A 27,669-nucleotide genomic window follows, 5' to 3' on the forward strand; every position below is an offset into this window, starting at 1 on the left:
TTTATATGATATTTTGGTTTTTCTGTACTGTTGAAGTGTTTTGTTTTTCCTGCTGGATTTCTGTATAACAGCTTTTAGACTGCTCTACTGTTATCCAGTTTTTCATTCTTATCATATAGTCAGCTTAATAATGAGGTATAGCCCTATGGTATGCAGCTTTCACGCTTGGGGGGAAAAATTTGCATATGAAGTACAAGTATCAATTTGTCCTATAAATGTGTATTTTTGAAAAATTGACGTGAGTGGAACTTTCATAAATTTAATTATTTAAGAATATCAAATTGACTAAGTAGAATTGTGGGCAAATGATTTGGGAAGGCTAGTCTTATAATCAGACCTGCCTTTATCTATATTTTAAAATTTTCAAATACTGGGATATATTGGTAGTGTTGTTTTTTTTTTAAGAGAGAATTTTTATTATTTGAACTATAATTTTGAGTTTGGGGCAAACATTTAGGTATTAATTTAATTCCAGACAAATAAAGTATAGAATTCTAGCAATTTATTATAGGTCTAATTTGCTAAAATGAAGTGCAGTAATATTTCTGCAGTAGTATTTTAGCAGAAATTTATTTATTTATTTATTTTTATTAGTTGCTCCAGACAATACAATGATCTTGACATATCATACATTAGATTCAAATAGGGTATGAATTCTCATTTTCCTCATGTACAAATTGCAGGTAGTGTTTTATATTCAAGTGATAAGCAGTTACTTTAGTACTGAAAATTACTTTAGTAACTTTAGTAACTGAAAATTGGCCAAATAATAATTATCCTCTTTTAAAAAAAAAAAGTTCCTGTGCCTTTTGAATACCAAGTTTCACACTTAGGACAAATATTAGATGTAAATATCCCTTTGAATTTTAAATAACTGAAGAGTAATTTCTGACTAGTGTTTCACTCAAATGTTTCAATTTTTATGTTGGAATATGACAGCATTATAATTCAAGAATCAACCCAAGTCTGTAGCTGAAATCATGGGTAAGGAGGGTTTTAGATGGTGTAGTCATCCTTTTATGCCCATTATGCTTTAGGCTTGTAATGCTGTCATCAACAGAACAAGCTTGAGCCGTCACCACTCAGTGCCATCTGCTTACATGTGTATGTAAGCAATAGTAAGCCTTAGATAATGCGTATAAAGAATCATTGCTTTGTGGTTTTCTTAGCTTGCTCTGCTTAGGTTCAAGTGTGCTGGGTTGAGCTTGTGTCTTACAATGAATTGTCACAGTTTAGACCTTTTTTGAAAAAAAAAATTTTTTAGTTGTTGATAGATCTTTATTTTATTTTTTTATATGAGGTGCTGAAAATTGAACCCAGTGCCTTGTACGTGCCAGGCAAGTGCGCTACCACTGAGCCCCAGCTCCAGCCCCTCACAGTTTAGATCTTTTGCAGTCATAACACTTCAATAACTATGTGTTTAATATTTCCTGTATGTTGACATGTGGAAGATGGACATGTGAAGTTTTTAATAGTACAAACACATATCTATTTAACCAGAAAAATTTAAAGATGGTTTTTAAAACATTCCAATACTTGTTATGAGTGCTAATTTTTTTTTTTTTTTTGAGAAGAGAGAGAATTATTTTTTAGTTTTCTGCGGACACAACATCTTTTTTTTTTTTTTTGAGAGAGAGAGAGAGAAATTTTTAATATTTAGTTTTTAGTTTTTTCGGCGGACACATCTTTGTATGTGCTGCTGAGGATCGAACCCGGGCTGCACGAATGCCAGGCAAGCGCGCTACTGCTTGAGCCACATCCCCAGCCCGCATACAACATCTTTATTTTATTTTTATGTGGTGCTGAGGATTGAACCCAGCGCCCCCGCATGCCAGGCAAGCCCGTTACCGCTTGAGCCACATCCCCAGCCCAATCAGTGCTCATTTTATCCAATGTCCCCTTCTACCTGTGGCTAATTTTCACAGTATAATAAATTATTTTTTAGTCCTAGAAGCCAAAGTATTCTACAAAAAATCAATCAGAAAATTACTTTCTTGTTAAGGAGAAATAGCAAGTTGCCAGTGTTTACAAAGTTTCCTTTTTCTTTTCTTTTTTTAATGGACACAATACCTTTATTTTTATTTTTATGTAGTGCTGAGGATGGAACCCAGTGCTTCACACATACAAGGCAAGTCCCCTACTGCCGCAGTCTGGCTGGGCACAATTCAGGAGCCACTTGTCAAAAGAAACTAACTTTATTTTTAGAACTACAAACCCCAAGCAAAACAGCTCCTCAGGAAAAAACCCTCAGAGCCCAACTGCCACCACCGGCTTCCACAAGCCTCTCTCCCCCACACCAGCCTCTCACCCACACAATCCTCCTGCTCTTGAAGCCGATTGGCTGGGTTTCATGGGAGGAGCCAAAGAAGTCCCCCAATGAGCAGCTCCTTGGAGGAGCCAATCAGCTAGATGTTGCTGGGGCCGCTGTGAGCCAATCATCAGCTGGCATGCTGAAGGGCAGGGAAACAGCCCAATGAACATCACCGCAGAGGAGCCAATCAGCTAGATGTGCTGTGAGCCAATCATCAGCTGGCAGCTGGAAGTTTGCTGGGGCCCCTTTGGCTGTGGCTCTCAACACCCTACCACTGAGCTACAACCTCAGCCCATTTTATATAGTTTTCACTACTATATTTGACAAACTATTTGATGTGGAATACAGACTAAAAGGAAATAGCAAAGAAAACTCTTAAGTTATCTCCAAACTGTGCCATTACAGGTGGTTTTTATTTCCCTCCTTCAACCTTTTGTTTTCTGAATTTTCTACATTGTTAATTATTTTTAATCAGAAAATAAAATTTCTTAAATGAATTTGTTATAGAAATAAATTTAATATAACTTTAAAGATGATTCTCAGGAAATAAAATGAGCTAAAGATTTTATACATGAACAAAGTTTCTGGAATGGAATTATGTTTTAAGAAATTGTATTTTAAAACTAAAGCAGAAACATTTGAGTTGCTTGTTTCTGAATGTGGGGAATGAGAGAAATGGGGAAATTCTTGTACTATTGATGCTATGCCTTGGGAATCTTATGCTTTTAACTCAGGTTTGCCTCAGTTATATTTATTTAATTGTATTATGGGTAACTGTTTAGTTACATAATTTTTACCTCATTTATATAAATGGTATGCTAAGTCTCACTTTGAATGTTTAGTCATTTGATAATGTATTTATACTAGGCAAGTTTGCCTATAGTACCTATCAAATGTTCCTCAATCTCCTTATTTCTCAATTTTTTTCATTTGTAAAATGGAAAAACAACAGTATCTGTTCCTTATATATGTTTAAGAATTAAATAAGTATGCCTGATATACAAAAAAGCATTTAGGTTTTATTGCTGCTCTTATCATTAACAAAAAGTGGCATCGATGCCTCTTGGACGTTGGAGTAAAAGATCCCTAGAGACTAGAACAATTATTTTAGACTTTGTTTCCCCTATTTTAAAAAAAAATTTAGATATCGATGGACCTTTATTTTTTTTAATTCATTTATTTGTATATGGTACTGAGAATTGAACCCAGTGCCTCTCATATGCTAGGCAGTGCTCTACCACTGAGCCACAACCCCAGCCCATGTTTCCCCTATTTTGATTAACCTTGGGTATTCCTTTAATTAAGTGAGGCTGTTAAACACATAATTAATTAATTTCATTATTTGTCTATACAATAAATCTCTGACATTCACATCTTAAGACCTCAAGTATTTAACATGGGAAATTTGTAATCCAGCATAGGCAGAAATTTGAATTCTTGAGTGTCTCTGTCAGCATCTCAGTTTTTATTACCCATTGCTCATTTTTGTTCTTTTTTTTAAAGATTTTTTTTAAAGATAGAAGAGAGAGAGAGAGAGAGAGAGAGAGAGAGAGAGAGAGAGAGAGAGAGAGAGAGAGAATTTTTTAATATTGATTTTTTCAGTGGATACAACATCTTTATTTTATTTTTATGTGGTGCTGAGGATCGAACCCAGCGCCCTGCACATGCCAGGTGAGCGCTTTACCGCTTGAGCCACATCTCCAGCCCTCACTTTTGTTCTTGACTTGTTTAATTTTCATCATAGATTTTAAAATTTCATTTCTTTGTGAATTATGGTTCCCAGAGAAAGCAAGTGGTTAATGCTGGTTTTTACAGATTAGGTAAATGCTTGCTTTTCTACAATATTGAGGTTATATGTAGTGAATATATTTTGTCAGTGTTGCCTTTTTCTTTTGTCTTTTTAAAAATTATTTTAGTACTTAATTTTTAGATTGTCTTAGACCAAATTAGAATGTGTTTGTTTGGATTTCATATTTTTATAGAAGGTATTATGGTGCAAGGGTGCCTAATTTCTGGCCTAAAATGCATATCCCTAAAATGCATATCCCCACTCACAGAAATACTGATTTTACTAGGCTTGTGGTAGAGCCAAAGAAACTGTATTTTGTTCCTCCAGGTGATCTTCAGATGTCATTCTGATGCAATACTTTTCCAGTTTATTTCTCTGTGTATTTTTATTTTTAGTATGTTTTAAAGCTGCTTAAGGCTATATATTTAAAGCCTTAGAAATTAAGGAGTTATATTTTCTATTTAATTATGAAAATTAATGGTATGTCTTTTAATTGTGGATTTCTTTTTACCTTTTAAATTAATTAAAGTGCATAGATTATTTGTGTCAAACCCAAGTCATACCAAATTCATTACAGGAAAAAAAAAGGAGGGCTGAGGGTACAACTCAGTGGTAGAGTATTTGCTTACAATGTGTAAGACCCTGGGTTCAATCCCCAGTACAAAAAAAAAAAAAAAAAATCCAATAAGACAGTTATTAACTACTTTTTTTTTTTAAAAAAAAATCATTATCATATACATACCCAAACTTTCTAGATGTTTTATTTTAATTGTCCCCTTCATGAAAAGTTTGATGACATAGACATAAAGGTCCAACTGTTTATGTATTATATGTATATCTGTGCTTTACACTCAAAAAAGAGTAAGATTTATTTTTTGACCTTCAAGAATCAATTTTTACCATGTTGGGGCAACATGACCCCTCCTGAGAATGCATGCAGTAAGTTAGAAGAAAAAAAATTTCCTTAGTTTTACCCTCTACACCAGCCTGTTAAACGTATTTTGATGTATGTCTTCTCAGAGGTGTTCAATATGTGTTTTTTTCTTTAACAAAAATGAAATTAGGTACATTTTTTTAGTATATTGTGATTTTTAAATTTTATTTTATATTTTTTAGATTTTTTAATGATAAAATATTTTAACAGTATTATCTAATGAATACGTAATATGAATGCATGTATTTTATTGTGTGAATTTACCATCTTTAATTTAAATTATTATGTATATTTTCCAATTTTTTATTATACAAGTTCTACTATGAAGTATAGTTGAATTTTTCCATGCATTCTTAATTACTTCCTTAGGATGAGTTCCAAAAAGTAAATTATTTTATTATGTACATTTTAGTATTTTTTGATAAGCATAACTTAGAAAGTGAAAATCCTTTCCTCAGGAATAAATTACCTTAAATATTTATCCCATCTTTTCCTGAATATAGTATGACATAAATAGTTTTATTACATAGTTGTATCTATTGTTTGAAACAAAATAATAGATTGTATCTTAACTATAACAAATTGATTGTTTGCCTAAGGTTATTTTGGTCATCTTTTCTTACTATTATATCTAATTATACCTTACTCATTAAGCAATAGTCATTCTTCTATTGAACAATCTTTTGTTTCCTGTTTTGTTTTGGCATACTTCTTTGCTTATTTCTGTATCTAAATTTCTATTTGTAATAGAATTTCTGGATCATTTAAGAATTGAAAGTACTTTGTATGCTCAGGGTTTTTTTCCCCCTACTATTTTTTTCCTTTGGGATTTTTTAAAATTTATTTTTTAATTGTAGTTTGACACAATACCTTTTATTTATTTATTTATTTTTATGTGGTGCTGAGGATCAAACCCAGGACTTCTCACGTGCTAGGCGAGTACTCTACCACTGAACCACAACCCCAGCCCCCTTTGGGATTGATTTTAATGACCATAACTTTATAGTGTTGTAGTTTTAAATTTGGAAATATAAAATGTACTGTATACAGATGTGCCTATGTAGTTTCATATTACAAATTTCAGTTTAATTTTGGCTAGGTTTTGGGTTTTATTATTTTTAAATACAAATATATATTCTTTAACTAGATTAGAGTCATACAGACAGATATTTGAGAATTTTTGGTGTTCTAAAAATAATTCAGAACTCTAAAGGCATCTCTGAGTGTGTTTACTATAATAAGCACCTCTAAACACAGTGAACATTTTTCAGATGTGAGATTTTGAGGAATACCTGGAAAATGCCTTTTAATCTTTGATTTGTTGATTGAAGCATTTTGGATGTATACTCTCTCCTGTGGAACTTTTATTCTTTTTAAAATAAAGGAGATATATTCTATATTTTTTTTACATTCTGGTAATGTGCTTATCTTAGATACTGCATACTATGCTGTTTCTGATTATTTCTATATATAACTTATGTATTATCTTCAAAGTTATTTGTCCATTTCTGAAGTTTTGTATTTAATAAAGTTTGAAATTCAGCAGAATAGATTTTATATTAGGCAACCATTTGTGAATCAACATTTGATTTTTATAATAATTTGTGCTTTTGGTGATTCAGCAGATTTCTTTATGGGAAAGTAATAAACATTGCAAAAGAATGATGTTTTGGTTTTTAAAATAGATATGTTTTGTGGGGCATGGTGGTCCACACCTGTAATCCCACCAAAAACTATGTTGAGGCAGAAGGATTGCAAATTGGAGGCCAGCCTCAACAATTTAGCTTAAAATAAAAAAATTAAAAGGTGAGGGGTCTGGGGATGTAGCTCAGTGATCAAGTGCCCCTGAGTTCAATTCCTAGTATTAAAAAAAAAAAAAAGTATTTTGTTTTTAACAGCACTAATTTCTTTCAGAGACTGATTTTCCTTTAAATTTAGCCATTCATGCCATTATTAAAAACTTTAAATGTTGATTCTGTACTATTTTTAGCTATACTATGATCAGTTTTCTTTAGAAGATATTCTCAGATCTCTCAGTACTCTGAAATGTTCACTACTAGAATGAAGACTAATTATACTAAATATATGGTGTTCAATACCTAGGCATTTCAGACAGGATTGTTTCTAAGACTAAACTTTCTTGGAGTTGAGTTGTCGCCATACATAAGTTAGACCTATTACAGGGAAATTCATCTTGATTTGGGTTAGGGGTCTTTTGTAGCAAAGTGGAAAACCAACTGTTTTCCCTCTTACTAGTGGTATTTTTTTTCATGGCATATTTATAAAAGTTAACATCTCAAGTTTGATTTATCTTGAGGCTTACCATTTAACCAGGCTGGAGATTTTATTCTTTGGCACAAAACTTAAATCTTTGAGAATGTATATATGAATCACAGTGAAAAATGACATCTCATGCTTTATTATGACTTCAGACTGTGGTCTAGCCTTAGTGTGGTAATTCAGATGGAGCCTTACCCACCCCTATTGCCAACTTTGTGAAGACTAAAATCATGTAAAACTTCAAATTAATTTAAATGAATAGTTCATACAAGGAGAATATTACATTTTAACTTAATTTTTAAGCTGAAGTATTTTTGAGATTATTATAAATGATTAACAAAGTTAGAATTTGTGATAGACATTTGCGTTTTATAAAACTTCAGATATTTCTATTTTATTATTCCTTATTTTTTAAAATGTTTTTACTTCAGTATAGTGATAAATTAGTACCAGTAGGACTTTAATTAGGAATAGCCTGTTGGTTTCAAGGATTCTTTAATAGGTTTATTGGAATATACATCTTCATTGAAGGTAGAAGCTGGGAAATTTTATTTTGGCTTTATGCTCTAAAAGTAAGCGCCTTTGGCAGGGAGTGGTGGTGCATACCTGTAATCCCAATGGTTTGGGAAGCTGAGGCAGGAGGATCCTAAATTCAAGGCCAGCCTCATCAACTAAGTGAGGCCCTAAGCAAGGAAGCGATACCTTGTCTCAAAATACAAAATAGTAAGGGCTGGGAATGTGGCTCCATGTTTAAGTGTCCCTGGCTTCAACCTCTGGTACCAATAAATACATAAATATGTTGCTTTTCAGGAAAACATCAAGTACTTGTTCTTTTAATAATTATTTTCTGTTTTAAGTATTATTAAAGCAATCTTTGAAAATCCTTTTGGTCACACTATTTTAAAAAAATTTATTTTTACTAAATAACACATTAAACCGATGTGATTCTGCAATTTGTATTTGGGGTAGAAATGGGAGTTCATAACCCAATTGAGTCAAATGTATGAAAGATGATATATCATGAGCTTTGTAATGTTTTGAACAACCAATAAAAAAACTAAATAACACATTATAAAAGGAATAAATACAGATAGTACAAAACGAAATACATACTATGAAAATAAAACAAATGAGACAAAAATAATGACTATCAATTTGCTCTGTATCCCTATAGAAATTTCCTGTAAAAATATACAAATGTACAGATATAGAAACAGTTTGGTTTTCATATTTGCCTTTGTTTTTTTAAGTCAGCAGATATAAAAATGAGATGTGAAGACTAGAAATGTCCTATACTGACATGCTAGTAATTAAAAATTCCATTCTTCAAAAATAAGTTTTGTCAAGTTTTTCCCGTCTTTATCCTTGCTTTTCCCCTCACTTCTTTTCTTTAATCAACACTCTTATTCTTGAAAGGAGAGACAGTGTAGAAGTTGTAGCTATGACTTGGCTCTATATTACATTTAACGGTGAGCTTTGAAAAATAATCTTCATTCTGGCTCTACCATCTAGAGGTACTTATTTGATTGATCATAATGAGGCAAGGCATGGAAGAAGAGAACATGTTTTATCTTAACCTGCATATGAAAACTTGCCTGAGCTTCTGAGTTCAAGTATGATCTGAGGGAAGCAAAGGTTGAATTTAAGGTAGCATTTTCCCCAGTTTTCTTGCCTTTAAAAAGGAAGCTATATATAGATAGATAGGTGTAGATCTTAAGAAATGCACTACACAACTTTCTCATTTATTCTAGTATTGGTTCATCTATATTATTTATAATACAGTCATGTGCTGCATAATGATATTTTCAACAGTGGGCCCCATACTCAGTAGTGAGCCACAAGATTATAATGAAGCTAAAAAATTCCTGTCACCTAGTGATGTCATAGCCATTTTAATGTTGTACCTCATTACTCAAATATTTATGGTGATACTGATCTAAATAAACCTGCACTACCAGTCTTATAAAAGTATAGCACACACAATTGTAGGACATAATACCTTATAATGATAATAAGTGACTTACTGATTTATGTATGTATTATACTTTTAGAGGTAAAGCATGAAGACCAGTAATGTTCTTTACTAGCATTCTAGTAAGTAAAAATTCCATTCTTCAGAGACAATTTTCTGCCATCACTATTCATTTTTTCTACTTGGAAAAAAAAAGTTTGCTATAAAACAGTGTATCATGTTACGCCAGCAGCAGCCTCATACATCTCATATTAACTATGAATTTTGATTGCATTATTTTATCTTGTGTTTGGTTTAATCTCGTGTTTTGTTCATTGTAGTCCTAGGAGCAATAAATTATACCATATATGTACATGCCATATAACCTACTTGTGGATTAAGCTATATACCATCTAGATCTGTGCAAGTATACTATATAACATTCTCACAAGAACAAAACCACACACCAGTGAATTTCTCAGAACACATCCCCATTCTTCAGCCACACATGACTATACTTTAATTCTAAGGAAAATCAACATCATTTGTGCAGAGCAGATTAGATAGACAAGATGACTGATAAGGCAGTATGGTGTTGTGGTTAACCACACAGATCCTAGAGCCGCCAAACTGCCTGGATTATAATCTGTAATTTATATATAAATTAGCTTTAATCTCTCTGCTGTATGTATAAATTGAGTATAATGGTCCTTACCTCACAGGAATGTTGTGAGATTTAAAAATGCGCATGTAAGGTGTTCAAAATAATATTTTGTACATGGTAAATAGGCAGTAATAGTTAAAACTAATTTATTCCTATTTTTTGTATCCTCTTTTCTAACATTTCTTACGTTTTTCTTGCCCATTCCTCCTGACATTTAATTAATGCTGTCTCTGATTAACTAGAGTAGGCATTAACAAACTTTTTTTGTAAGGGGCTAATAGTAAATATTTTAGGGTTTTAGGACCATATGATCTCCATTGCAAATATAGTTGACTCCCTGTATCTGCAGGGTTCACATCTGATTCAACAAAGCATGTATCAGAAATGTTCAGGGAGAAAAATTGCATAAGTATTGAACATGAACAGACTTTTATTTCTTGTCATTATTCCCTAAATTACAACCATTTACATAGCATTTATTAGGTACTACATTTATTAGGTATTACAAGTAATGTTGAGATTATTTAAAGTATAATTTGTAGGGGCTGAGGTTGTAGCTCAGCAGTAAAGGGGTCGCCTAGTACATGCGAGACCCTGGGTTTGATCCTCAGAACCACATAAAAGTAAATAAAGTAAAGGTATAAAAAACTTAAATATATACATTAGTATAGTTTATAGATTTTATGCAGCTACTATGTCATTTTATACAAGGACTTGAGCATCTGTGGATTTTGGTATCTGCAGGGGCTCCTGGAACCAATCCCCTGTTGACACCAAATGATGGATACTAAGAAACAACCATACCACCTCTGCTATTGTATAGTGAAAGCAACCATAGACAAATGAATATGATCATGTCCACTTTATTCACAGGCACAGAATTTTGAGTTTCATATATTTTTCAATGTCATAAAGTATTAATCTCCTTTTGCTTTTAAAGTTTAATTAATTTATTAAAAAATCAATAAGAACATATAAACCATTTCTCAAGCCATTCAAAAACAGACTGACTGGATTTGGCTCTTGAGTCATTTTGCTGACCCTGGAAGTAAAAGGGCCTCCACATTCTGACAACTATTTTAGAACCCTTTCCTTTTTAAGCATGCCTTCATTCTTTAATGTCTCTGTTAGGATGCTATAGTCAAAAGGAGGAGGGACACTAGATATAGCAAAAATAACAGATGCCAGTTTACCAACTCTTGATATCTGCCCACATAGAGGGCCAGACCATATAAAACTTTATAAGCTGTGGTAATCAACTTGGGCATTCATAGACACCTTTGAAATGTTGAAAAATTTAGACCTAATTTTGGGAAATCTTTCCGGAAAATCAAACCTATGCTTTTTTTTTTTTTTTTTTTTTTTTAATAGTTTGTTGTGTTTTTCATAGTCTTGTGCCTCCTAACATGCATCCTTGTTTGGTGAAAAGAAAAGCTAGTCTCTTAACCTGAAAGTTAAGAAATCATAGGAAGAGGGTGATATTTAAGGAATTCAGGAAATTTAAGGGATCCATAATAATTAAAGTTGCATTTAAAATAAATAATTTTGGCTTATATAAGAGGATGGATTTGAGGGGTATAAGACTATTGGAGACTTAAGGACAATCAGAATATCACATCTTGTTCCTCAGTTTTTGCCCTTCTAATTCTCCTTAATCTGATTTTTTTATTTGTTCTAATTAGTTATACATGACAGTAGAATGCATTTTGATACATCATACATAAATGGAGTATAACTTCTCACTCTTCTGATTGTATATGATGTAAAGTTACACCACTCATTTAATCATACTCCCTTCTGTCTAATCCAAAGTACCTCTGTTCTTCCCTAGCTTCCCTCCTCATTGTGAATTAGCATCCACATATCAGAGAAAACATTTGACATATAGTTCTTTGGAATTGGCTTATTTTGCTTAGCACGATATTTTCTCCAGTTCCATCTATATATTGGCAAATGCTGTAATTTCATTCTTCTTTAAGGCTGAGTAATGTTCCATTGTGTATATATGCCACAATTTTTTTTATCCATTCATCTGTTGAAGGGTATCTATTTTGGTGTTCCATAGCTTACCTATTATGAATTGAGCTGCTATAAACATTGATGTGGCTGCGTCACTGTAGTATGCTGTTGTTGGGGTTTTTTTTTTTTTTTTTTTTTTTTTTGTGTGCCAATTTTAAGTCCTTTGGGTATAAATAGGGGGGTGGGATAACTGGGTCAAATGGTAGTTCCATTCCAAGTTTTCTGAGTCATCTCCCTACTGCTTTCCAGAGTGGTTGCACCAATTTGCAGTCCCCCCAGTAGTGTATGAGTGTACCTTTTTCCCCACATCCTCGCCAACATTTATTGTTGCTTGTATTCTTGATAATTGCCATTTTAACTGGAGTGAGATGGAATCTCAGTGTAGTTTTGATTTCCATTTCTCTAATTACTAGAGATGTTGAATATTTTTTCATATATTTGTTGATCAATTATAGTTCTTCTTCGAAGTGTCTGTTCATTTTCTTATGATCCACTTATAGATTGGGGCTTTTTGTTTTGTTTTGTTTTATGAGATATATATATATATAAAATCTCCAGGGGATTAATGCTCTATCTGAGGTGCATGGGGTAAAGATTTTCTTCCATTTCGTAGGCTCTCTCTTCCACTCTTGTTTGTTTCCTTTGCTGTGAAGAAGCTTTTTAGTTTGATGCCATCCCATTTATTGCTGAAGTTGATTTCTGTTTGAAGAATTTGGTTAAGAGATGATGATGGCCTTAATACAGTGAAAATAGAGATGAAAGGAGTAAGCAAATATTTAAGAGATGAAACCTACAGCATTAGCTTGGTTGTTGATTGTATGTGGCAAGTGGAGTCAAGTATGTCTTGTGTTTCTAGCTTTCAGGAATCACAGGGAAAAATAATATAGGTTAGGTGGAAGGGCTGGTTTTAATGAGAAGGACAATTGCTGCAGTCTGGCTGGGCACAATTCACAAGCCACTTATCAAGCAGAAATGAACTTTATTTTTAGAACACACACACCGCACCACAGGAGCTCTTCAGGAATTCCCTCAGAGCCCAACTGCCACCACTGGCTTCCCACAAGCCTCTCAAACCCCCCCCACACTCCTCCTGCTCTTGAGGCCGATTGGCTGGGTCGTGTGGGTGGAGCCAAAAAAGTCCCCCAATGAGCAGCTCCGTGGTCTAAAAGGGCGGGGAAACAGCCCAATGAGCATCACCGCAGAGGAGCCAATCAGCTGGCAGCTGGAAATTTGCTGGCAGCTGGAAGTTTGCTGGGGCCCCTTTGGCTGTGGCTCTCAACATCTCCCCCTCTCTGTTTAAACAACAAGCATGTGGCTTAGGGACTGTGCCTGCCTTAGGTTGTCCAATACTACATATGGTCCTTACCCGTCATCTGATGAGCAGACCTCAAGGCGTCAGCCTCCTGTCTTAGGTTGGTACAATTGCAATTGGATCTTACCCATCATTGACTACCGGTCCAGCATACAGCCACACCTGTGGATAGGTCTTTGTACCAGTGGGGAGGTGAGGTTCTTTGCCTCACTTCTGTTGGCCCTCAAAGTTTAGCTGAACGACCATCACAAGCAGAAGGGAGGAGGATACACCAAGCCAATTGACGGCTCCTTTTGGAAAAATTGTACCACCGATGACACCATCAGCAAAAATACCCCAACACTACCACAAGTCGCTGCACCAACAGATAGTTCACAATGCATACAAGTGAGTTCACAATGCATACAAGTGATACATAGTCCAGGCAAGTTCTGCAAGCAGTTCAGTGATAGCTATTGCAGAAGCTGTAGATTGGTTTTATCTTTGTCTTCACCGGCACTGGGATGAAGATAGGAATTCTGGCAATAATGGCTAAAGAAAAAATTATGTAACATTCCAACAGGCACTAAAATAAAACAATTTTCTGAACAATTTACATTATCCTGAACAGAATTATTAAATATAATGAAAAGGAAAGGTGAAAGTAAACAAACAGATCTGTTAACCTCCATTTTTGTTCACATATTAAAACAATCCTCAACAGCTGTTTACCCAATTTAAATTAAGCCATTTAAATCACGTGAATAAAAAAAATATTTGGGTCCATTTTTTCATGAATGCTCATCATATATGACATATGGACATACGTACATACAAACATACAACACAGTTTGCTGGGGCCCCTTCGGCTGTGGCTCTCAACAGACAACCTCATTCTTTGAGTAAGACTTGAGGACAAAACATGATAGTGACCAGATTTAACAGGCGTATCAAGGCGGGAGTGGATGAGAGAGGAAGTAAAGCAAAGCTTGGTAAAAGGATTGATGTGCAGTACTGAGGGCTAGTGGTGCTTTGTTCTAATTTGAAGAGAGCATATATGTGTCTTTTAAGTTCTCTATCAGTTTTCCTTTTCTTTCCTGTGTATTTTTTTTAACTTGATGTCCAATTTGTAAGTGAATTCCAACATATGCAGATTTAGGAGATAAAAGGATGCATTCATTAGAGTGGAACACAGAACTAACTTGATTTTTTGAAAAATGTTTGACTCTTTGGGTCAAACTGTTGGAAAGTCTGTATAACATAAACAGTTTGAAGTGGAATTACAATTTTTTTATATCACATTTGGATAACTAGTTATTTTCTTTCCCCTCTCACTGTCTAATGTCCTTAATAGATGAACATAATAGATATTAGGAACCTTTATAATATTATTTTTTCTATATTAATTTAGTAATTGAGGTAAGTTTTGAAATGTTTGCTGTGCCTTATATATTGAAACAGACAATATTTCAATTATTTTGCTTCTTGCCAGTTTAAAATATTGTTAGAATCAGGGCTCTAAATCTAATAATTCCTGTTAAGATTGTAACCTCTAGAAAATTTAGTCATAGATATTTAATTGTGGTTTCTCTGTTTGAACCCGGAGCCCCATGGATTTTATGTGTCTTCTGTATTCAGGTAGTTTTCAATTTGAATGTGAATACTTTATTCCAGTTAAAATTCATTGTTCAGCTTTAGGCTTCAACCCATTGCTGTTTGCACTCTTGTAGAGACTTTTAATACTTAACTAATATAAGGTTACTTATATTGATGAATTGTTACACAATGATTAGAAATTATTATAGTAACTCATTTTTTAAGAATCCTGAGAATTATACAAGTCCAAAAGTATTAAACTCAAGCATAGTGTTAAGTGCTGGTCATTTCATTATTTAGTTTTTCAAATTTCACAATTTGCTTATGTTATTTTTTCCAGAATTTTCTGTATTCCAAAGGATTAAGATACATCGAAATACTGAGAAATTTCTCCTTATCATTGTGAATGTATGCAAATGATGTAGGTAACAATATCAGTATTTCCAGTCCATACGGATTAAGAATTTTACTCTTTAGCGAAAATAGCTGATGTAATTGGTGTCACATATAAATTCTTCTATAGTCATATTTTCAAGTGTATATTATGAGGAAGCCGCCACGCAACTGTGGTATCATTTGTTTAGTAGAGGGGTGTGTGTGTGTGTGTGTGTGTTTGTGTGTCTGCGCACATGTACCCTTAGAAATGTTATCCTTTAATATGGGAATATTTCTTTTTTGACAATTTAAATTATTTCATGATTGTAATTGTTTCTCTTATGAAATGCTATTTATTTTACTACTATTAATATTCTTAAATGTTTGTATGTTTAAGACAGTCACATTGATGTCAAATACAAGACTTTGTTTTCTGTTTCCCTACGTAAAATATTCTTTAGATAAAAGAAAGGTACAATTTATTGAGGCATTGAGACATAATTTTTAAAAATAGAATTAGACACTACTATCAAGAAGATGTTTTTTCATCAAAAGATGTTTTCCAGGGTTAATGTTGAAAAATGTTTGACTCTTTGGGTCAAACTGTTGGAAAGTCTGTATAACATAAACATTTTGAAAGAGGAATTACAGTTTTTTTATATCTTATTTGGATAACTAGTTATTTTTCCTTTGCTGTGAAGAAGTTTTTAGTTTGCTGCCATTCCATTTATTTTCTAACAGTCTTTTGTAAACCATGTATTGGTTTCTGCAAACAGATCTCTCCTTATATACCAGACCTTGCATTGATATATACATAAATAAACATGGGAATAGATGAGGGTAATTGGTTATGCTGGTTGAAAGTAGGTAGAGCTGAATAATTACAAATATTTCCTGATACTGTTTCTGCCAAACAAACAATATTTTAAGTACTTAATGAACTCTTAACTTGGCAAGTACTCTAGCACATTTTCAACCACACTAACTACAGACTAAAGTCATTGCACTGGGCTTTATGAAAATAATTCACCACTGTGAACAAAGAAACCTACTAAAACAAGATAATTTTGAACTTTAAAATATTGGATAGAAGTGGGTTTCAGAATATAGGAAGTGTTATCTCAATCCTCCATTCATCAACCTGATCTATTGTGTGGTCTTATAGTCATTAATTATACTTTATATCAGTTCTCTGATAGTTGTATATGGAAAGAAAGTCAGATGGAAGCACACATCTGACAATTTTACCTGTTTCTTGGATTTTGTTTTTGCTGTAGAAAATGAAATGGGTTAAACACCATTTAGCTAGTGTATAGAGAAGACAGCATATGGTTTAAGAGTGTGAGTAATGGGTTCTTTTTGCCTAAGTCCACAAATTAGCTATCTTTAACCTTTTTTTTTTTTTTAAGAGAGAGTGAGAGAGGAGAGAGAGAGAGAGAATTTTTAATATTTATTTTTTAGTTCTCGGCGGACACAACATCTTTGTTGGTATGTGGTGCTGAGGATCGAACCTGGGCCGCATGCATGCCAGGCGAGCGTGCTACTGCTTGAGCCACATCCCCAGCCCTATCTTTAACCTTTTGTAAGATATTTTTCTTAGCCTCATTTTCTTTAGCTATAAAATTTGGAGGATGCCATAAAATAGGATAGAACTGAAGATAATTATGTTAAATGAAATAAACCAGGCACAGAAAGATAAGCCCTTCATGATCTCACTCATACGTGGAATATTACCAAGTTGATCTCATAGAAGTTGAAAGTAGAATATGGGTTACCAAAAGTTGAGAAAGCAGGGGAAATTCAATAACTTGCCCAGAAATAAGGGGTAACAGTTACAGTTTGAAAGGAATAAGACGTTCTAGTGTTCTGTTGTGCAGTAGGGTGGTTTAAGAAATAGCAATGTACTGGGGGGGGTGTATACGTATATACATGTATATGTACACATGTATACATAAAATAATTGAGGAGATAGTATGTTGTCTTGATTTGAATATTATAAAACACACATTATTGAGTGCAGTGTAATTGGGGATGGGGGGTACTGGGGGTTGAACTCAGGGGCAACTTGACCATTGAGCCTCATCCCTGGCCCTATTTTGTATTTAGAGACAGGGTCTCACTGAGTGGTTCAGCACCTTAGCATTGCTGAGGCTGGCTTTGAACTCTCAATACTCTGTCTCAGCTTCCCAAGCCGCTGGAATGTAATTTCTATCTTTTTAAAAAGAGGCAAAATGTGAATGATAATAGTATTCTTACCTTATGGTCATGAAAATCAAATATTATAGCCCTCATAAAGTACTTAGCATAGAATATTAGGTATATCCGTTTCCTTTTTGCCTTTGATCAGAATTTATTATTGATTCTGAGTTCATTTTTTAAGTTATTGTTTGGTTCCCATAATTTTTTTAGCAGTCAGTTTAGTATTTAAAAGAATATTTAGTACATTGTTCCTTTTAGCTAGACTGTTAAAGATGAAAAAGAATGAATGTTGTCTTAGATTCCTAAGAATTGGGGCAGTGTGTTTGAATGCTCTTGGCAAACCTTTATGCTGCTCAGTTTGCACACATTTATTTTTTTACAAGAAAGGCTTTAAAAAGAATCACCATACTATTCATTGCTGTCATTAGAACTATTAGGAAAAAGATTTATCATTATGAAGATCCAAAGAAATCTTTTTTTATACTTACTTAATAGGGTAAACTTGATTTTGGTTTAGAATTCTTCTGACAGTTTATATGAGTAATAGTATTTGTAGAGTGCTTTTTAAAAATTTTTTTAATAAACTTTGTCTCATTTGATCTTCACAATTCTGGGGGGAAAAAAGTGTAGGACAGATGGTCTCACTCCTACTCTTAAAGTTGAGAAAGCTTCAGAGAAGTTCAGTAACTTGCTCAGAGATAAGTAGCTATCATACTTCATCACAGAGTTTATGCCAAGTTTTTTTTCCCCCAAAATAGTGGGGTGTGATGGTTTGTTCCTTCCTCCCTCCCTCCCTTCCTCCCTCCCTCCCTTCCTCCCTCCCTTCCTTCCTCCCTCCCTCCCTCCCTTCCTCCCTCCCTTCCTCCCTCCCTTCCTCCCTTCCTCCCTCCCTTCCTCCCTTCCTCCCTCCCTTCCTTTCTTTTTTTTGCCTTTTTTTTTTTTCCCGGTGATGCTGGAGATTGAACCCAGGGCCTTGTGCATACTAGGCAAGCACTCTACCAACTGAGCTGTGTCTGCAGCCCCCTCTTTCTTTTTTAAATTGTGCCAGTATTACTTAAAAGTCTTATTATTAAATTGTTTCAGGAGCAGGATTAGGATTCACAGAATACACATGAATATGTGTTAAAATTGAATAGTACAAATCAATAGACATCACTTTTCCAGTCTGGGGAAAAAAAAAGACATCAGTTGCTATTGTGTTTTTCATTATAATTTAAATACTACACTTGAGGAAATTTACTCCAATATTGCAAAGTGACTTAAAAAATTTAATCTTCTGCATCAGAAGATTCTGTGCTATCATTGGTTTTGTATTCTGACATGCCTGCCTCAGTGCCACTCATGTAAGATGTGTTTACCATTGATAGGTAGCACTGTAAACAAGCCATTCAAGTCTGCTTTCGCAAATACACTGATGGTGCGCTCACTTATGCTGAGAATTCCAGGCTCAAGCTTGTTTGTAGTGGGCGAGAAAACAAATATTAATCTATATGCTACTGGTGAATGCATTGCTGCTCTGTTAACCTTTTAAGGGTGAGTGTGACAAACAGAATTATACTGACAATGATGAGATGAAAGGTTATAAACAAATTTTTGGACTAAAAAGGCAGGGTGCGTTGATCATGTGGTGGTAACAATTTATGGTGAAATATAGTAGTTAGGTCTGCTGTCTCTTGGATTAGTTTTTATTCAATTACATCACGGAGCTTCTATGTTGAATCATTTCCTCCTATATGATCTACTTGTAATTACAAAACTCAGATTGTTGAAGTAACTGATTTTTTCCAATACCAGAAATTTATACCATTTTTAGAAACAGACTTACTTTTTTAGAGCAGTTTTAGGTTCACAGCAAAATAGAGCAGAAGGTGCAGAGATTGCCCATATACCTTCTGCCTCACACAAGCACAGTAGCCTCTTTCATTCTCAACGATTTCTCATACTTGTTACAATGAATAAAAGAATATATTCTGGCATATCATTTATGGCTCAGCAGTCCAGAGTCTACATTAGGGTTCATTCTGGGTGTTGTACATTCTGTGGTTTTGCATAAATGTGTAATGGCTTTGTTTGTATTGTCATATTATACAGAGTAGTTTCACTGGCCTAAAAATTCTTTGTGCTCTTGCATTTTTTGTTTGTTTTGACTATACATCAAGTGGAACAGATAGCAAGTTCTGCTGCATTTGTATTTCTGTAATCTAAATCCCATTTATAGCTTTGGGATTTAGAAATATTTGATTAAAAAAACTATATACTCAAATTATTTCTAGTACTAGAAAGTTATTTTTTGTTAATTGATTCTAAATATAATTTTGGTTCAAAGGAAATTTTGAAAGAGTCTTCCTTTGGTTCTTAACAATATTTAGTCAAGCTACCAACTTCAGAAACAAAAGTGACTGTACTTTCACTAATCATTTTAAACACTAGTATGCTTTACTTTGTGTCATGCCTGTGGGGGATATACATATATATTGTAATTGAGAACATCATTTGCAATAAGTTCAAGTATTTTTAGAGCCTTATCTTGTATTCATGGGTCCTCTGTAAAAGGAGAGAATACAAAATAGTCCTTATTTTGCTTCCAACAAAGTTGATATTGATAGAGAAGTCAAAGCTAACTATGAAACAATTAAAGGAGAGGTTGCCAGACAGGTCCAAGGCTTGCTTTGTACGACCCTCACGCTAAGAATGGCTTATTTTTAAAGGATTTTTTAAAATTATATGCAACATTGACTATATGTAACTCACAAGCATTAAAATATTTGCCATCTGCCCTTTACAGAAAGAAAAATTTGCTGATGATAAAAGAAAAATATACATCAAATAAAATAGGACATTGGGGACATGCAAATCAAAACCACAGTGACACCACTTCACACTTACTAGGATGCCTATTGTAGAAAAACAGCAGCAGCAACAATATTGGCAATGATGTGGAGAGATTGCAATTCTCATACATTACTGGTAAAAATGTAAAATGGTTCAAAAAACAGTTTGGCAGTTCCTCAGAAAGTTAAACAGAATTGAGATATGATCCAGCAGTTGCACTGCTAAGTGTATACCCAAGAGAACCGAAAACATGTTCATACAAACAGTTGTATGCTAATGAAAAAGTAGGGAGAAGTAGAAAAGAACCCAGTGACCATCAACCAATGAACAGATAAACAAAATGTGGAATAGCCATTCAATGGAATATTTGTCATAAAAAGGAATAAAGTGCTGGTATATGCTACAAAAATGGATGAATTTTGGAACACTATGCAAAATAAAATCATCAGACACGAAAGACTATACAAACTTTATGATTCCATGAAATGTCCAGAAAAATTAAATCTATAGAAACAGTAGATTAGTGGGTGCCAGAGGCAATGGGAAGGGGAAGAGGGAAGTGTCTGCTATTGGGCAGTGTTTTTTTTAAGGTGATAAAAAATGTTCTGGAATTAAAAAGTAATATTGTTTATACAACTTCATGAATGTAATTTAAAAAATATTGAATAGGTACCATTTTGAAGTTGGGACTTAAAAATGGCATGAGGATAGATAAATGAAGTGGCTGTGATATTACAGGTCCTAGGAATGAGTATAAACCAAAGTATTGGTGTTTTACAGGAGAAATGCTAAGAAAGACAAGGCTAAGTGTCTTGTTTTTTGGGGAGGTGGGGGGCCTCTAAACTGGCAGATTAACTGACTTGACCTATTTAAGAATATGCTTTGCACTTTATTTTCATGATATAAATGGAATATTCTTTTAACCTGAGACAATAATTTATTTCATCCAGAAAGCAAGAGCCTTTATTTATTCAGGAAAGCAAGAGCCTATCTTGATACTTTTTTTTTGGGGGGGGGGGCAGCTCTGGGAACTGCCAAGGACTAAAAAGCTTCACACACGCACATGTATATGCTAGGTAAGTACTGTACCACTGACCCACATCCCTACCTGGTATTTTTAACAGGCTGAGCATCCCTAATCCTAAAATCTGAAATCTTAAATGCTTCAGAATCAAAAATCTTTTGAGTACTGATGTGATACCACAAATAGAAAATTCAATACCTGACCTCATGTGAGGAGTCACAGAACTCAGACACGCTAGAAAATATTATGTAAAATAACCTTTAGGCTATGTGTGTAAGGTGTATGTGAAACAAACGAATTTTGTGTTTAGACTCCTGTCGCATCCCCAAGATATCTCATTATATATATGCAAATATTCCAAAATTGGAAACAAAAATTGAAATCTAAGTCCCTTCTGATCCCAAGCATTTTGGATAATAGATATTCAGCTCTTATAAGGATTTTAGTTCATGTCATTCTTTGAAGAATCTGCTACTTACTGTTTTTTAATTTTTTAGCCTATTTTAAATAACACAAATGTTCTATCTGGTTCATTATTTAAAATAAAAATCCATAATACTGTTTCTTATACTTGCCACTTTACACTTTATAAAGTTCTTTCATGTGTATTACTTTATCTAATACTCTCTCTGTAATCTGTAAAATAGGTGGTATCATTCTCATTTCAAAGATGAAAGAAGCCATATAATAGAGTGATTAGGAGGCAGAATCGGGGCCCTAGAATCAGAAAGCCAGGTTCAAATCCTGGTCCTACCATTTACTAGTTGTGCATGAATTTTATTGAGTTGTTTGTTCTTTCTAGGTCACCTGTTTTCTCTTTTGTAAAGTGTTTATAATGTTATCAAGTTGTATTAAATAAGTTGTTTGAAAGTAAAATTCTTATAATCACTTATTGAGGCACATACCAAGTCCTCAATAAGTGTTATTAGCTGTTATTTATAGATCATGGGAACTGAGTGAGGTTAAGCAGTCTAAAGTCTTCCAACTGATAAGTATTAGAGGCCAGTACTTGAATACAGGTGTTCTGAATCCAACTCAGTTTCCTTTATTAGATTTTGTTTTACACTTGTTTATTAGACATAAACTTGTTATCCTTCTGAACATTCTTTTAAGTGGAAACCGGATATTAAAGGAAAAGAGGCTTTCTAACTTCTTTCAGGTTTATTGCTTTAATCCACTGAAGCCTAGTTCTTAGCAGTTATTAACAAAAATTATGAACTATGCATGGAAAAATGACAAAGGAAAACAGATTTAATATAATTTAACCAAAATTAAGGGGGCATGATAAAATATAACAAATAAAAGTAAATGACTAAACACCTGGGGGGAAATTTTGAAACAATCAGTGAAAAGGTGACTCTCCTTAATGAAAAGAACACTGAGAGAAAAAACGCTTTTTTTCAAAGACAGAAGAGTATAGGCAGTTCATAGACAACAACAATAACAGCAAAAACACATGCAGCTAATAAATATTTGAAAAAGCATTTTGATCTCATTAGTCAATCAGAGAAACTTAAAGAGAGAAAATAAATTTTTATGATAATTAACATAAAAACATTTAAGTTGAAGCTCTGTGTTATTAGAGAGATGGGACCCACATATTCCTGATGGGAATGAAAAGCTGGTAAAGCTATGTATCTACGTGAAGCCTTAAAAATATTTCTAACATTTGATCTAGTAATCAGTGTTCCATCTAACAATGTAATCCAAATTTTAAAAAACTGAATATAAATGTATGAACAAATATTCATTGCAGCAGCAACATCTATAATAATAGGGAAATTTGGACATAGCCAGCAAGAAGGATAGTTAAAAATAAATTGTAACATGGTAACCTCTGATGCCAAGCAAACTTAATCTTGAGACTAGTTTATTCTGGATAAATATTTACTAAGTAGCTCTTAAATGTTTGATATCTGAGTTTCTACCTGTTATAAAACTAAAATAAATAAAATTTCTTTTGAACCCAAATTCCTCTTTGTAGTAGTGACTGCCCCATTTATCTGTTCTTTCTTTAAGCATACTCCACAAAAAATTGTGTATAATACTCTTTCCAATTTTTCACCTTCCATTCTTTTCTGAACCCAGACTTTTGTCCCAGGGTTATTTCACTGAAATCAGTTTATCAAGTCTCCAGTGACCTCCAGTGGTGACTTCTCTCTCTGCCCTCATCCTACTTGATTTGCCAGCAGCATTTGACAATGGATCGTTTTCACTTCTTCAAAATATTTTATTCTCTGTAATCCAAGAAACCATACATGTGGTTTTCCCACTACCTTTGGGTGTTTGTTTGTTTGTTTGTTTGTTTGTTTTGGTCGGGCAGGGTCAGGGGTGCTTACTAGGGATTGAACCTGAGAACATTTTACCACTGAGCTGTATCTCCATCCCTTGCTATATAGCTGAAGCTGGCTTTGAACATGTAATCCTCCTGCATCAGCCTCCTGATTCACTGGAATTACAGGCATGCGCCACCATGCCAGGCTGCTTCTTGTGTTTTGATATCTTCCATACCTATGATTTTGTTTGTTTGTTTTGGTTAATATGGTGAATTGCATTTTCTGTATTGTGATAGAATAACTTAAAAAGATAGAATAACCTAAAATTCGCTATCATAATCATAATTTGCCAGCAGCATTATAAGTGTACAAATTTAGTAGTGTTAAGTCATTTGTTGTCTTGCAAATAGCATAACTATTCATCTTCAGAACACTTCCTTTTGAATAACTGAAACTCTATACCCACTGAACAATAATTTCTCCCTTTTACCTCCCTTTTTTTTATTGTGAATTTGACTACTTCAGGTACCTGGAATCAGATATTGTCTTTTTGTGACTGGCTTATTAAACTCAGCTTGTTCTCAAGGTTCATCCATATTTTAGTATATGTCACAATTTCCTTCCTTTTTAAGGCTGAATTCTTTTCTATTTTACAGATAGTCCCTGAGTTGCAATGACTAAACTTATGAGTTTTTTACTTTACAATGGTACAAAGAGATGGACATTCAGTAGAAACTGTACTTTGAATTTTGATTTTTTTCATTGACTAGCCATATGGATGTGGGGTCTTCTTGCAATACTAGGGAGTCAGAGCTGCAGTTAGCCACACACTTAAAACATGTTCAGGATGTAACCCAATTGTAAGTCAAGGAGCATCTGCATACCTATAATGTATCTATTACACACACACACGTATTACATTTTTATTATCCAGTCATTTGTTGTTGGATAGTTAGATTGCTTCCTTCTTTGGAATGTTGTGAATAAGGCTACTGTGATCATGGGTGCACAAATGTTCAATTGAATCCTGCTTTCAAAAATTCTTTTGAATTCTTTCCCCCTAAAAGTGGAATTTCTGAAACATAGTGATTCTATTTTTAGTTACTTAAAGAATCACTGTACTATTTTCCATAGTAACTGTACCATTTTTACATTCCCATCAGCATTGTATCAGGGTTCCAGTTTCTCATATCTTCAATAATACTTGTTACTTTCTGTTTTTGTTTTTTATTACAGCCATCCTAATGTATGTGAAGTAGTATCTAATTCTTTTGGTTTTGATTTGCATTTCCCCAGTGATTAATGATGTCTTGAGCATCTTTTCATGTGCTTATTAGCCATTCATTTAACTTCTTTGGAGAAATATCGTTCAAGTTTTTGCTGTTAAACTGCTTGGTTGTTTTATAGTTGTTATGAGAGTTTTTTACATATATTCTGGATATTAATCCTTATCAGATATATGATTTGCACATACTTTTCACCTGTTCATTGGTTGCGTCCTTTGGTGCACAAAATTTTTACATTTTGATGTCCATTTTATCTCTTTTTTTTGTTGCCTGTGGTTTAGTGTCATATCCAAAAAGTGATTGCTAAATCAATGTTCCATATAATTTTCCCCCTATACTTTCTTCTTTAGACTTTTGTAGCTTTGCTGTCATGTTTAGTTAGGTCTTTGATCCACTTTGAATCAATTTTTGTTTTTGGCATGGGGGAGGGCCCAATTTAATTCTTTTGCATGTGAATATCCAGTTTTCTTATCATCATTTATTGAAAAAACTGCCCTTTCCCAAATGACTGGTCCTGGCCTCCTTATAAAAAATCATTTGACCACTGATGTGAGGGTTGATTTCAAGGCTCTCTGTTCCAAAAATTGGGGCATGTTGCACTTTCATTTCTATTCTGTTCAAAACACTATTTTTCCTTTGATTTCTTCCTTAAATCATAGATTATTAGAAGTATGTTAGTGTCTAAATATTTGGAGACACAATGCCCTTCAGAGTCATAGAGGTTACTGTGATCTGATATAAAATTTTTGATTATTTACAATCATTATTTTTTGTACAAGAAAATAAACTTAAAGTGGGTTGAACACAGAACTGCATCCCCAGCCTTTTTTTGTTTTTCCTTTGGGACAGGGTCTTGCTAAGTTACCCAGAGTGACCTCAAACTTACAGTGTTCCTGCCTCAGCCTACTGAGTAGCTTGGCCTACAGGTGTGCTCCAGATGCCTGGTTGCTACAATAAATTGTGAAATGACTATAGTAAAGCATTTTTGGACAAAAAGTTCTACCTGAAATAGACCTTTATTTAAAAATAATTTTAAGATGTAAAACATAGGAAGAAAGAAAGTATTAATGTCTGAAATATAAAATAAAAAAACTGTAAAAATTCATAGATGCAAATCTAGACACTGATATAGATATATGGTAAAATTGTACACATGTCCTTATTAGTGATGTAGATTACTTACAAAAAAAATGGAAACCTATGAAAGTACTTAATAAATATTTTTCATTTAGGGATATATATATATATATGATAAAAATTGTTTTAATAAGAGTAGAAAAATTGCTTAAATCAATTTTAACAGAAGCTGACCTGTTTCTCCATTTGGTTTGAGAAACTTTTATTATTTGAGTGTCAGCATTGATCAGCACTACATGACTGAGCATGCCATAGCCATTGGTGATAAATATTTGGAGATTTCCTTGATATCTTTTTGTTATTGGTTTTAAATTTAGTTTCATCATAGTCAGAAAACATTTTGTATTATTTAAATTCCTTTAAATTTACTGAATCTTATTTTATAGTATAGAATATGGTCAGTGTTGGTAAATATTTCATGTACAAATTGAAAATATGTATTCTTTTGTTCTCGGATGAAGTATTCTGTGAATGTCAGTTAGATCCAATTGATGGATGACGCTATTTAGTTCAACTAGGTTTGTGCTGATTTTTTTTTCCTGCTGAATATGTCAATTACTGGTAGAAGGGTGTTAAAATCTCTAACTGTATTATTAGGTTGATCTGTTTATCCATGCAGTTCCATCAGTTTTTGCCTTTTAAGTATTTTGACATTCTGATATTAGGTACATACACATTAAGAATTGTTATGTCTTCTTGAAGAATTGATTCCTTTATCATTGTGTAATGACCCTTATTATCTCTAATAATTTCCTTTACTCTGAAGTCTGCTTTTTATAAAACTAATATACGTGCTCCAACTTCCTTTTGGTTAGTGTTAGCATGTCTTTCTCTGTTCCCTTTAAATTTGTTTACATTTAAAGTTGTTTTTTTGTAAACAGTATATAGTTGTCTTTTTTAAATACACTCTTTACAATGTCTTTTAATATATTTAGATCATTGAGGTTTAAAGTAATTATTGATATAATTGGATTAATATCATATTCTTAATGTTTGTTCGTGTTTTTTCTTCATTGCTTTTCTTTCTTTGTCTTTACTCTTTTCTGCATTCTTTTCAATTGAGCATTTCATGTTTCATTTTTTTCTCTTCTCTTACCATATTGATAATACTCTTTTTAACTTTTTTTGGTAGTTGTCTGTTGCAATATGCAACAGAATCGGGGTCATTCCAGGTAGATTTGGCTGGCAATGAAAAGACCACACAAACACAGAAAATACCTTTTTCCAGGTTCAGGACAGCTCTGCAGCCTCAAAAAATCTAGCTCCCATGCTGGAGGGCCTGGAGAGCAAGGAGACAAGAGGCAGACAAGAGAGCCAGCACACCTGAAACCCCCCAATTTATTGGAAGAAGCCATTCATAGAATATTTCACCCAAATAAGGCAAATATCTTGTGGTCACCATCTTGGCAAGTCACACCCATCTCAGATTCCATGTGGGAACATAGGCAGAGCAAGAGAAAGGGCACACACAGCCCAAAGAGCACACAACAACAGGCTAGTTCTCCCATACCAGGCTAGTTCTCCCGTACGCTCAAATGGATATAACTCGCTCAAATGGATATAACTCATGCACACAGCCCATGGATGGCTCGAGAAAGTTGCCCTTGAATTTGTTTCATGTAATAGTATTCCACTTAGCAGGTAGTTTAAGTACTTTGTAACAAATTTTCCCAATTCCTCACACTAATACTCTTTTACTCTTTTT

At 33.7% G+C, this 27,669-nt stretch overlaps 1 protein-coding gene across 13 annotated transcripts in view; it reads left to right on the plus strand.

The window, feature by feature from the left end:
• Positions 1 to 27,669, plus strand: part of Rap1a (RAP1A, member of RAS oncogene family) — an 88,653-nt gene that overhangs the window by 13,739 nt on the left and 47,245 nt on the right. The window lies entirely within an intron of this gene.

Source organism: Urocitellus parryii, chromosome 11 (genome assembly GCF_045843805.1).
Source record: "Urocitellus parryii isolate mUroPar1 chromosome 11, mUroPar1.hap1, whole genome shotgun sequence".
NCBI lineage: Eukaryota > Metazoa > Chordata > Mammalia > Rodentia > Sciuridae > Urocitellus > Urocitellus parryii.